General features: G+C 39.4%; 1 non-coding gene and 1 pseudogene across 1 annotated transcript; both read right to left on the minus strand.

Annotated features, from left to right (window-relative positions):
• Positions 1-12,075, minus strand: part of LOC141632201 (aspartate aminotransferase, mitochondrial-like) — a 134,191-nt pseudogene that overhangs the window by 44,817 nt on the left and 77,299 nt on the right.
• Positions 11,185-11,291, minus strand: LOC141636462 (small nucleolar RNA R71). The gene has a single exon (XR_012541070.1). It is a non-coding gene; the product is annotated as a small nucleolar RNA R71 (small nucleolar RNA).

The following is a 12,075-nucleotide window of genomic DNA, read 5'->3' on the forward strand; positions in this document are numbered from 1 at the left end:
CAATATGGGCCGAATGATACCAAAAGAAATAGAAAAGAAAAGCTAAAAATAGGCAGGGCTAATTATGGTAAGGCATAGGGAGATCAAATGTTGCGGGTACGGTACGGGTTCACGTAGTCAGGCCTAGTACGATGCTCTAAGGCATCAAGACGGTCAAACGAGCTCCGAACCAGCTGAGAAAGAGTCTGAATGCTCCTTTCAAAGTTAAGCACTTTTAGGGAGAGAGCTTTTGTGGCCTCCGACGTGAGCGCTTGATCACCCGCCATGGCTTTCCCGTGCATAACCAACGCTCCACCTTGACTTGTAAGGAAAGTGAGACGATCACCGTGTGGGAACACTTCCCCACTAATTGCCTTCAACTCCCTTTCAAAACCCGCTAACCTTTTGTCCACTTCCTCCATCCAAGAGTACACCCGAGTAGCATCCAAGCTCGAGTCTAAAGACCAAGACGGTCCAACCCGTGACAACACCGTAGCCAAATTAGTGGAATGCTCCTCAAATTTCTCCATTAAACCACTCATAAAGCCCTCCAATTTCGACTCCATAGCTCCCAAACCCGAATCTCCCGGGGTTTTCACAACATCCGTAACAAGAAGCAACTCGGGTCCAACGACAACAAGACCCATAAGCTTGATCAACCTATCACACATACAATCCCGTGCACTAACACCGTAACTATCTTGTCCCACCACTCGCTTAATCTCCAACAACCGAGACACCCACATCCCATATGGTAAGTCGATTGTGGTGCTCAACTTCTCTTTTGTCACCGTGAGACTTGTTTGAATTATACGGTGCAACACGACACTACCCAAATTCACTTTCTGACCCTCCAACCAAGAATAAACCATTATAGCTTCATAACTCGACACCTTATCACGGCCTCCTCTCCTCGGCACCACTGTGTTCCACAAAAAGTTCTAGAGGAACTTGATTTTTGCTGAGAGAGGACGAACCACGATATTACCTCCTTCCGTCATCTCCTCAAAATACTTTTTCACTAACAACTTCTTTTCACTCACCACATTAGACCATTCAAGACTCGGATTTAATTCAATTCCGTCATCAGGAACCGAAAAAGCAGAGCAAAAATCTGAAACAGAGACCGTCACATCAACTCCATTAACAACCGCATGCAAGACTCCTTTCTTAATTGAGACACTGGCAAAGAATTGAACCACCTTAACTGGATAAATAGGACCCGAAAACTGACTAATGTGACTCCACCCTTGAAAATCAAGAAAATTAACAAAGAAAGCAAGAGCGGGAACATTAACCAACCAAGATTTCGGATAATACCTCCCACCATGAATGGAATACCTTAAAACTCGATTAACTAGGATGCTTTCGTCATGAGTAAGCCGAACACGATTTAACCCTTCCTTGGTTGCGGCTTTCGAAACATCCCTAAGCAAGCTACGAGCAACACCATTCTGAACGATAACCTCGGGTTCCTCCAAAGCTTCACTTTCATTGACAACTACCTTATTTTTTCCTTTGAAAAGACGCCGTCTTTTGCCTTTGGACACCGACTCGTCCCGACCACGAAACAGGGGCGTCGTTTGGTTTAGTTGTGGTGAAAGACAATTAGTGGAACTAGGATCATGTGGTGTTAGTGGTGATGTTTGGTTATGAAAGGGGCGGTTTTGGTGGTGACGGGTTGAAGATCGGGTATTTTTTGCATGGGTTGGATTCATGATGATTATGATAGTTTGAAAAGGGACGTGATGGTGATGGGTTGTGTAAAGAAGATGAGTTGTGATGATGGTAAAATTTTGAGAAGAAGAAAAGTATGCAATTGGGGTTGGTTGGACGGGTAACACGCAAGGGGGGTAGAAATAGGTGTAGGCTAGGTATAGGGTTAACAAGTGGAGATGAATTATGGTAAGTGTCTAATTAGGAATAGGAATTATGGTAGGTATAGGAATTTAAGGGATAGATTTATTATGGTAAAAGATAAGAATAAGGAAATTGAGTTTGTATAGGAAGTGTGAGCCGTGTACCAAGAGAGCAATTTGGAAAGATTTTTGTGAATTGGAAAGGTAAAAGATTTGGTGTGTTTGTTTATTGTGATAAGGAATAAGTTTGTATAATAATTAAATTCTAAATTACAAATAGAATTTTATGATAAAAATATTTCTACAAACGAAATTATTCATGCAACGCAATACACGGACACAGTCATACAATCTCAACATAACTAGTCAGTCATAAGGAAATTGAACAAATATAGAAGCTTAGGTACCATCGATTAAACCAATTTCCAACCGTAAAGTCTCAAAACGTTCTCTAGCTAATGATTTTGTCAAAATGTCTGCCCATTGTTTTTCAGTACTACAAAATTCAAGTTTTATATTCCCCTTCTCAACATGGTCTTGAATAAAATGATGTCTTATTTCAATGTGTTTAGTACGTGAATGTTGTGCGGGATTTTTAGAAATTATAATTGCACTAGTATTATCACACAAAATAGGAATACATCCTACGTCAACACCATAATAACGTAATTGTTGCTTAACCCATAAGAGTTGAGCACATACCAGTCCTGCAGCAATATATTCGGCTTCAGCAGCTGAGAGAGCAACCGAATTTTGTTTCTTCGAACCCCACGTAATAATACACGGTCCGAAATGTGGCGACACCCGACGTACTTTTTCTGTCTAGAGAACATCCTGCATAGTCGGCATCAGAATAACCGACTAGATCAAAATTGCACTCCATTGGATACCATAGGTATAAGCTGGCCGTTCCAATCAAGTAACGTAAAATTCGTTTTACGGCCGTCATATGCGATTCTTTGGGAGATGATTGATATCTCGCACAAACGCATACGCTAAACATAATATCGGGTCTACTTGCGGTCAAATATAACAGTGACCCAATCATCCCACGGTAAGTAGTTTCATCAACTGATTTACCATTTTCATCCAATGTCAATTTCTTGTTTTCGACCATTGGAGTAGGCATAGCATGTGAATTTTCCATTCCGAATTTCCGAATCAACTCCTTGATGTATTTCTGTTGATGGATTTTAATGCCTTCATCATTTTGTTGTATTTGCAGCCCTAAGAAGAATTTTAATTCTCCCATCATACTCATCTCGAACTCGGAAGTCATCAACTCAGAAAAATATTTGCACAAGCTTCGGTTGGTCGATCCAAAGATGATATCATCGACGTATATTTGAACAACCAAAAGGTCCGAACCCTCAGTTTTTAGAAATAGGATTTTGTCGACGGATCCTCTACTGAATCCACTGTCAAGTAGAAACTTAGATAATCGATCGTACCAAGCCCTAGGTGCTTGCTTTAATCCATATAGGGCTTCATCCAATTTGAACACGTGATCCTCAAATTTGATATTCTTAAAACTAGGGGGCTGTTCAACGAAGACTTCCTCTAGTAAATAACCGTTTAAGAATGCCGTCTTGACATCCATTTGGAAGAGCTTCATTCCCTTGTGTGCGGCGAAGGCTATCAGAAGTCTAATAGCTTCAAGGCGAGCAACAGGTGCGAAAGTCTCGTCATAATCTATTCCTTCTTGTTGATTATACCCTTGGACCACCAATCTTGCTTTGTTTCTGACAATGGCTTCGGCATCATCTAATTTGTTCCTGAAGACCCACCTAGTTCCAATGACTGAACGATCTTTTGGTCTAGGAACTAAATGCCAAACCTTGTTTCTTTCGAACTGTTGTAGCTCTTCTTGCATAGCTATAATCCAATCTGATTCAGCAAGAGCTTCATTGATATTCTTTGGTTCGATCATGGATAGGAAAGAGTAGAATGAACAGAAGTTGTTTAAGGAACGTCTTGTTTGAACACCCTTATTAATATTCCCAAGAATATTGTCCATGGGGTGTGAGCTCTTGTATTTCCATTTTGTTGAATTGCTTGGTTCTTCATCGTTATTTGAGCTTGACCCGACTTCATTTGGTTCGGAATTAGAGGAAGTTCCCCCTGAATCCAATCTGGGTGTTGTATTTGAGCCGATTATAACCTCGGACTCTACAACTTGATTTGGATTAAATGTTATAGTAACATCATCTATAACATTGGTTTGGGAGTTCTTGTCTTGAGTCAATGTTATAGTATCATCAACTATAACTTTGTTTTTCTCCTTTTTATCTTTTGAGGAACGATCAAGTTCATCATTCGTTCCCTCAATCTCATTGTCCTCTAATTCCAATTCCGGGGGATCATCTCTTGAAAGATGAAAGTCGGGTTCATCCATGTCTTCCTCCTCATCCTGTAAAGGCTTATCAAACACGTTATCTTCATAAAAAATAACGTGGACACTTTCTTCAATGCAAAGAGTTCTTTTATTGAAGACTTTGTAAGCCTTGCTATGATCTGAATATCCTATGAAAATCGCCTCATCACTCCTAGGGTCGAACTTACTTAACCGGTTTTTACCGTTATTGTGTACAAAACATTTACTCCCAAAACAACGAAGATGCAAGATATTAGGTTTTCGACCTCTAAGAAGTTCGTAGGGGGTTTTCTTAAGAATAGGTCGGATCATAGCACGATTATGGATGTAGCAAGAAGTACTAATGGCTTCAGCACAAAAGTTACGAGGTAAACCACTACACAAGAGCATTGTACGTGCCATATTTTCTAAAGTTCTATTCATACGTTCAACGACACCGTTTTGTTGAGGAGTTCTTGGTGCAGAAAAGTTATGCCCTACACCATTAACTATATAATATTCTATAAAGGTTTGATTATCAAACTCGGTACCATGATCCGTACGAATAGATACAAGATTAGTCTTATATTTATTTTGAACAAGTTTCATAAGACAATCGAATTCATCAAAAGTTTCGTCTATTGAGTGAAGAAAGATAGGCCATACATACCTTGAGTAATCGTCTACAAGAACAAAGACGTACCTGGATCCTCCTCTACTCCTTACCTTCATATGTCCACATAAGTCCATGTGTACCAATTCCAAGGCTTGATTTGTGCTTACTACTCTTTTTGGTTTGAACGATGATCTCACTTGTTTGCACCTAGCACACATGTCACACATCTTTTCTTGGTCGAACTTGATCTTAGGTAACCCCTCAACCAAGTCACACTTCTTGAGTTTGTTCAAGGTTAGTGAGCTAATGTGACCAAACCGTTTATGCCATAAACAGGGATCATCGAGAGTAACTTTCATGCATGAGAAAGAGTTAGTAGGCACAACATTTAAATCTACCATATAAACATTCCTTTTTCTGTGGCCTTCAAGAATAACATTGCTAGTTCCTTCAATAATAATGCGACAACTATCAGTATGAAAAACAACTTTGTTACCTTTGTCGCATAGTTGAGATATGCTTAGCAAGTTATGTTTTAGACCGTCCACGAGATAAACATCACTGATCCCGTGAGATTTAGAGATTCCGATTTTGCCAACGCCGATTACTTTTCCCTTTTTGTTGTCCCCGAACGTCACTTTTCCTCCGTTGAAGGGCTTGAGTGAAAGAAATAGATTCTTATCTCCAGTCATGTGTCTTGAACATCCATTGTCAAGATACCATTGATTGTTTTCTTTCACTTCATCCTACAGAAAGGATTAGATACAGTTTTTAGGTACCCAAGCTAAGTTGGGTCCCTTATGATTAGTTACTTTATAAACTAAGTCCTTTCGAATCCAAACTTGTCTAATAACCGTTTTTCTAACCCTTGGTTTATTTGTCTTAGGAGGAGTTCTAGGGTTAGGGTTTTCTCTAGGTCTAGGAATTTCTCTAGGTCTTTCACGACTATTTCCTTTGTAAGTAGGTTTACTAGGTTGAGATCGACAAGGGTTTTGTGAGGTGCTAGGTTTCCTAGCGTAGTCAAAGGCCATGTCATAGAACCAACGAAATTTATTGTTCCTTTCTTCGTTAGGTTCGTTAGTGGGGGTTTCTTTATCCTCGACATGCAACTGTATCAACAGTTTTAGCATGTTCGGCATTTTTTCGTATATCATGAGCCTTTTTGACACAATTGATTTGGATGTGACCTGTATGACCACAGTAATTGCAAATCAGGTATTCAGAAGATCAAGATACTTCCTTTTTCTAAAATCAAAATCCGAAGGTGTTGATTTGCATTTAGAGTGATCTCTACGGCTGTAGCACTCATGTCCTAACCCCATCTTCATATTATTGTCTGATTGTTTGGTTAGGAAGTTTAGGACTTTTGTGCTACCTTCTCACTTATCATGGACCTTTCTAGCGTGTAGAAGTAGGTCTTTTAGGGTTTTAATTTCCTCTTGACATTTCATGTGATCTACATCATTGTCCTTTTTAAAATTATTACGAAAGTCTTGGAATCGTTTGTTAAGAATGAACACAACATCGGTGTGTTGTTTCTTAACATTGATCATATCGGACTTAGATTCCTTCAATTGCTTTAGAAGAGAATCTATCTCTTTCTTTTGGTCTAAGATCACTGCTTCATCAGATGTGACCTTAGTTTCCAAAAGTTCTCTGGCTTTTCTAAGTTCTAAAGTTATAGCTTCATTAGCTATAACTTTGGCTTGAAGGTGCATGATGTTAAGCTTTAGGTCGGAAGTTATAGCTTCATTAGCTATAACTTTAGACTCTAATTCCTACTTTTCAGCCATAGTAGAATCTAGTGTTGTAGCTTTCTCAGCTATAACTGTAGATTTCAACTTCTTAGCTTTAGCCTTGAGAGTATGATTTTCTTCTGCGATTTCGAGAATCTGCTCCTTTAGATCATTCAATTCCAAATCCTGTTCGTGACACTTATCAAGAGATTGTTCAAAGAATTTAACTAAAGCACTTTTAGACAATTTCTTAACGCGTTTTTTAAGCTCAAGATAACTTACCTCTTCATCGTCATCTTCGTCTGATTCTCCGAGAAAGCAATAGTTTGAGTGAGAATTCGTGCTTTCATCGTCACTGTCGGAGATTAGGTCAAGACTAACACTGCTGAGACAAAGGTTGACCACTTCGTCGTCTTCAGATTCCTCGTCATGTTCTGAGTCAAGGTCTCCCCAACACGAAGCCATCATAACTTGTTTGAATTCTCTCTTTGTCTTCTCACGTTTTGTCTTGTCCTTTATCTTTTCCCATGTTGGACAATCTTTGATCATGTGACCAGATTCTCCACACTTGAAGCATCCTCTATTTGCGAAAGATGACTTTGAATCAGTAACCTTCTTATTGAACGATTTGTTGTTGTTGTTGTTGTAGGATGATTTTGTTTGTTTGTTTCGAAATATCCTATTTTTAAAACGGCGTGCAAACATAACAGTTTCATCCTCTATTTCAGAGTCAACTTCTTCACTCTTTAAGGCCATACTCTTATTGCGACTTGGTTCAGCGTCATCCTTGTTAAGAGTAATTTCATGGGCCATTGCAGTGACCTTAGCATGCCACTTCTTAGTAAGGCTCCTAAGAAACTTTCTAGCAATGTCCTCAGTACTGAATTTCCTACCTAGGTTTTTCAGTTCGTTTATGATGCTCGAAAACCTTGCAGACATGCTATCTAAGGACTCATTAGGCTCCATAATGAATAGCTCATATTTTTGCATAAGCAAATCTATTCGGTGCTTCCTAACAATGGAAGTAACCTCATAAGCTAATTTAATCCCATCCCATATCTCCTTGGCCGTGGAACATGAAGAGAACCGATCAAACTCAGTAGAAGTCATTCCGTTTTGCAGGAGACTTATCGCTTTGGAGTTTTTTACGGCCTTCTTGTAGTCGGCCTCGACATAGTCCTCTTCTTTCTTTTCATATGTAGTGCCTTCCTCGGATGCCACAAGAATTTTGTGCGGTCCGTTTTGAATAATCCTCCAGCACTCCCAATCGTGTCCTTTCACATAGTGAGTCATCATGTTTTTCCACAATCCGTAATTCTTCCCATCAAAGACGGGACACTTGAGATATTTGGAATCCATTTTTCACGTGATAGGCAGCGGAATATAAAACGATAAGATAAATGAAAAACAAGATAGATCAGCCTCTTTGCGGTTAGGCAATCAAGAGCACGAGGCTCTGATACCAATTGAATAGTCTATTGATCCAAAATACTCAAGAGGGGGGGGTGAATTGAGGATTTAAAACTTTTGAAAGCTTTTTCGATTATGTGTGTGTAATTGATAATTTAAAATTTATTGATTAAACTTTAACTAATCAACTAATGGAAGTAAACGAAATAAAAGAAGCAAGCGAAAGAACGAAGAGACACACGTTTTTGAAGTGGTTCAGTTTCACAAGTCGAAACCTACGTCCACTATTCTCGATTAATAAATTTAGTACCTTTCTACGGATTACAAATTTACTAACCCAACTAGTACAACTAACTCTACCTGTAACTCAATGAGTACCGTTAAATACTCGAGTGACTAACTTACGCTAATAAGAAAGCACTAATGATTCTAACAAGGTTCACGTTAATGAACAAGTTAAGAAATCAACTAAGCACTATTATCTTATAACGATAAAATAAGAACAAGTATGCGAGTTTTAAAACACACGACCTTTCAAAATAACAAAACGGTTTTTCTTGGAAAACACACGGTTTGCTTTGCAAAGTTGAAATCAATTTTTATGCTTCAGGTCTCTTATTTAGATGTTGTAAATAAAAAAGTATTTATAGGGAAGGAAGGAGTAGGCTACACGGTTTTTACACAAACCCTAATAGCCGAAATAATAAGATATAAAAGCAAATCATATCTTCTTATTATCTCTTTCCTAAAAGCCTTAAAAGATAATAAAGAATATTCCAAAAGATAGAATATAATCTATTCAAATATTATCTTTACTATAAATTCTAAGATCATGATAAGATTTCTTAAAACAAGAATATCTTTTATCATAAACAAATATATTAAGTAGGATACATAAGATATGTAAAGATATTATTATAGGATAAAATCTTTACCTAATATATCCTAGGTAACACGAGATGTCATGGCTCATATGCCTCGTGACTCGTGCAAACCCTAGTCTTAACATATGTGATGCGTGTCTTTTATATGATGTTTTACACCTCATTTTACACGCATTTCAGAGCTCATTTGTGTAGTTTATGCTACTATTCTCCCTATTTCCGTCTACTTTCGTGTTTTTGTACATTATTGCAGAAATGTGAAGAATTCAACGGAAATTGAGCTAAATCCGTCCCCGAGTATCCTGCATTGCATTTGACGTGAAGAATTCACTTAAGAAACGAGCTTGGTGCGCGTTTCAAGGCCCAAAAGACAAATCCACGAGATTATAGAAGCCAACAATCAGCTACTTCAGTCGATCGACCAATGCCTTCAGTCGATCGACCAACCTGCGAGTTCCAGAAGCTACTGTATACTGCAGATCAGTCGATCGACCGGTCACCTCAGTCGATCGACCACACCGCTACTTTAGACGAGAATTAAAAGATCGAGGAAAAGCAAGCCTATTGTGTTTAGGTTTTGATAATAAGTGTTACGCATATTTTCTATATAACGTAACCTAGAACATCAAGTCATTCATTCAGTTTTTATCAGTTTTACTTCATAAAATAATTAGGGTTCTAAGTTGTTGGGAATTTTTATACAATTTATCTTCGTTCGGTTTCTGATTCTTGCTCTGCAATTTCGGTACTCTTCGTCTCTTAATTTAGTTCGCTTTATTATCGTTTGTAGGAGAGAATTGCTAGTTAGTTTCCCGAAACCATAATTATCGTTTTATGTTAATCATCTGTTTAATCGTTTCAAGCATGAATTCAGTAGAATTACTAGTCAATTTATTCATTGTTGTTATTCTTAGTATGAGTAGCTAATTTATTCGTGCTAGGATGTAGGGGAATTATAGTGTAGGCGGCACTAGAATTAGGGAGCCCTAATCGCGTGTTGGTTGATCGACCACCCTACCCGGTCGATCGACTGACCACGTGAGGTTTACCTTCGTTTTAATTGATTTAAATGTTGTGTTTGACGAATCGAATGCATGCGACTAGTTGAATGCTTAATATATGACTGACCCATTAGATCGAAAGATAGGGAAAGTTGTTAGCTCACCAATTAAAATGACTAAACTATGCTGAGATCGAAAGATAGGTAAAGTTTAGATTATAAGTCACTTTTTAGGACGAAAGTCAGTATTAGTGATATTAGGGACTTGTAGCGAGATCGAAAGATGCTATTTGTTAAGAGTGGACCGAGAGGACCTCTTGTTTTCCCGCCTCATGTGTTTGATTTAGACCTGCTTAGTTTGCTGCCGCCGAAACTATAGTAAACCGACCATCCTTGCACCCCTTTAATATATGTTTTTATCCGTATTTTTTAGTTTATTATCTTTTATCGCCTTAGCTATAGATCAAATCAACTCAAAAACCCCCCACATTTCTGTTACCCTTAGACCGAAATTAAACAACTAGAAATTACGTCTGCCTCTCTGTGGATCGACCCGACTGCCGCTAGCTATAGTTGTAGTTGGATATTATAAATTTATTTTTGACACCTCACGACGGGTATCAAATTTTGGCACCTTTGTCGGGGAGGCAATTGTTCTAATTTTTAGTTGTTTTATTTTAGTCTGTTTCTTAGTTTAAGGGACATCCGTTCCTTAAACTTTTCTTATATTCTTGTTGTAGTTTCTTCTTATGCGCAGGTCACAGGGTGGTGAATTAGTACCTTTCAATCCTGAGATTGAGAAGACCTTGTGTGAGTTGAGACGATCATCAAGGGTATTGCCGACAGAGGAAGAGCTGAGTACTATGTCTAGTTACTACGAGATTGAACTGTTCGAAGAAGACCCACCTACATCTCCTGCTTCTACTTCTTCAGATGAGACAGTCACATCTCCGGAAATTCCAGTCATGGCTGAAGAAGCAACTATAGCAAGTCATTCTTAGCCGACAAATGAAAATCTTTACAAGGGGTTCGAATTACTGAGCGATAGGAAATTCGAACCAAGCCTTCCTATATCAACTTAGTTGAGAGGAACCGATTCGAAGTCTCTTTGCAAATGAAGATGCACCAAGCATATAGAGATATTTATCGATTATTGCTCGCTCTATACCCCCCCTGCCGACCGGTGTGACCCAGACCGGATAAAGGAGACTATGTTTATATTCTCACTCCGTGATGCTTTGCAAGGGAGTGGTACAGAGATCCGACCGAGCCGCTCATGGGATCACCGAATGGAATTCTTTGGCCTTGGCATTCTACAAGAAATACTTCTCCGCCTCGAAGACGAATGCCATTAGAGCTCAGATCACGAGCTTTAAACGGGGACCTGATGAGAACTTTCATGAAGCATGGGTCCGTTTCAAGAAGCTAGTGCGAACTATTCCGCACCATGGGTTCGAAAAATGGAGTCTTTGCAATCGGTTCTATAACGGGTCAGTATGACGATCGAGGGCTATTTTAGATGTGCGCACCAATAGCCGATTTGCTTTGAGAATATGGGAGAGACTAAGGGGTGGAAGATCATTGATGACTTAGCCACCCATAAAGTCAATATGGGAATTCGAGAGGCAATCGAGGAGGAGGAGTCAATCCCCTTCCAGTAGTCGCACTTTAGAGGCTCTCACGGCGAGGTTTGACAAATAGGAATTGGGAGGAGCTTCAAAAGGGGGATGTATCATGTGAATGTTGTTTCGACGGTCCTTTCTGTCCTCAGTAGAAGATGTGGAGCCGAGGGACATGTCTCGGAAAATTGTCTTAGTCCCTTCGAGTCTTGTCTTTGCCTTTTAACATTACAGCAGAAAACACGTACTATGAGCCGAATGTCCATCCCAACTTGAGGTGGAGTAGCCGAGAATGTCCCGAATCCGACTCAACCTCCACAAAGAAGCAGAAGAAGCAGCAGCAGCTTATGTGCCCCCGCACAAGCAACAACCATATCAAAAACCTCCCTATGTGCCGCAGCAGCAACAATCCCATAATTCTGAGTTTGCGGAGTTGAAGAATATGTTGCAAAAGGAGTCCCAAGCTAGAGAGGCTGGAATGAAACTACTAGAGAGCCAAATTGCCCAATTGGCTAGCAAGAATACCACTCGAGCTCCGGGGCACTTACCGACTCAAACCGACCAAAAGGAGACCCTTAATGCCATCACTTTGAGGAGCGGGTCTACCCTGGAGGGGCCT

This window comes from Silene latifolia, chromosome Y (assembly GCF_048544455.1).
Source record: "Silene latifolia isolate original U9 population chromosome Y, ASM4854445v1, whole genome shotgun sequence".
NCBI classification, from domain to species: Eukaryota; Viridiplantae; Streptophyta; class Magnoliopsida; order Caryophyllales; family Caryophyllaceae; genus Silene; species Silene latifolia.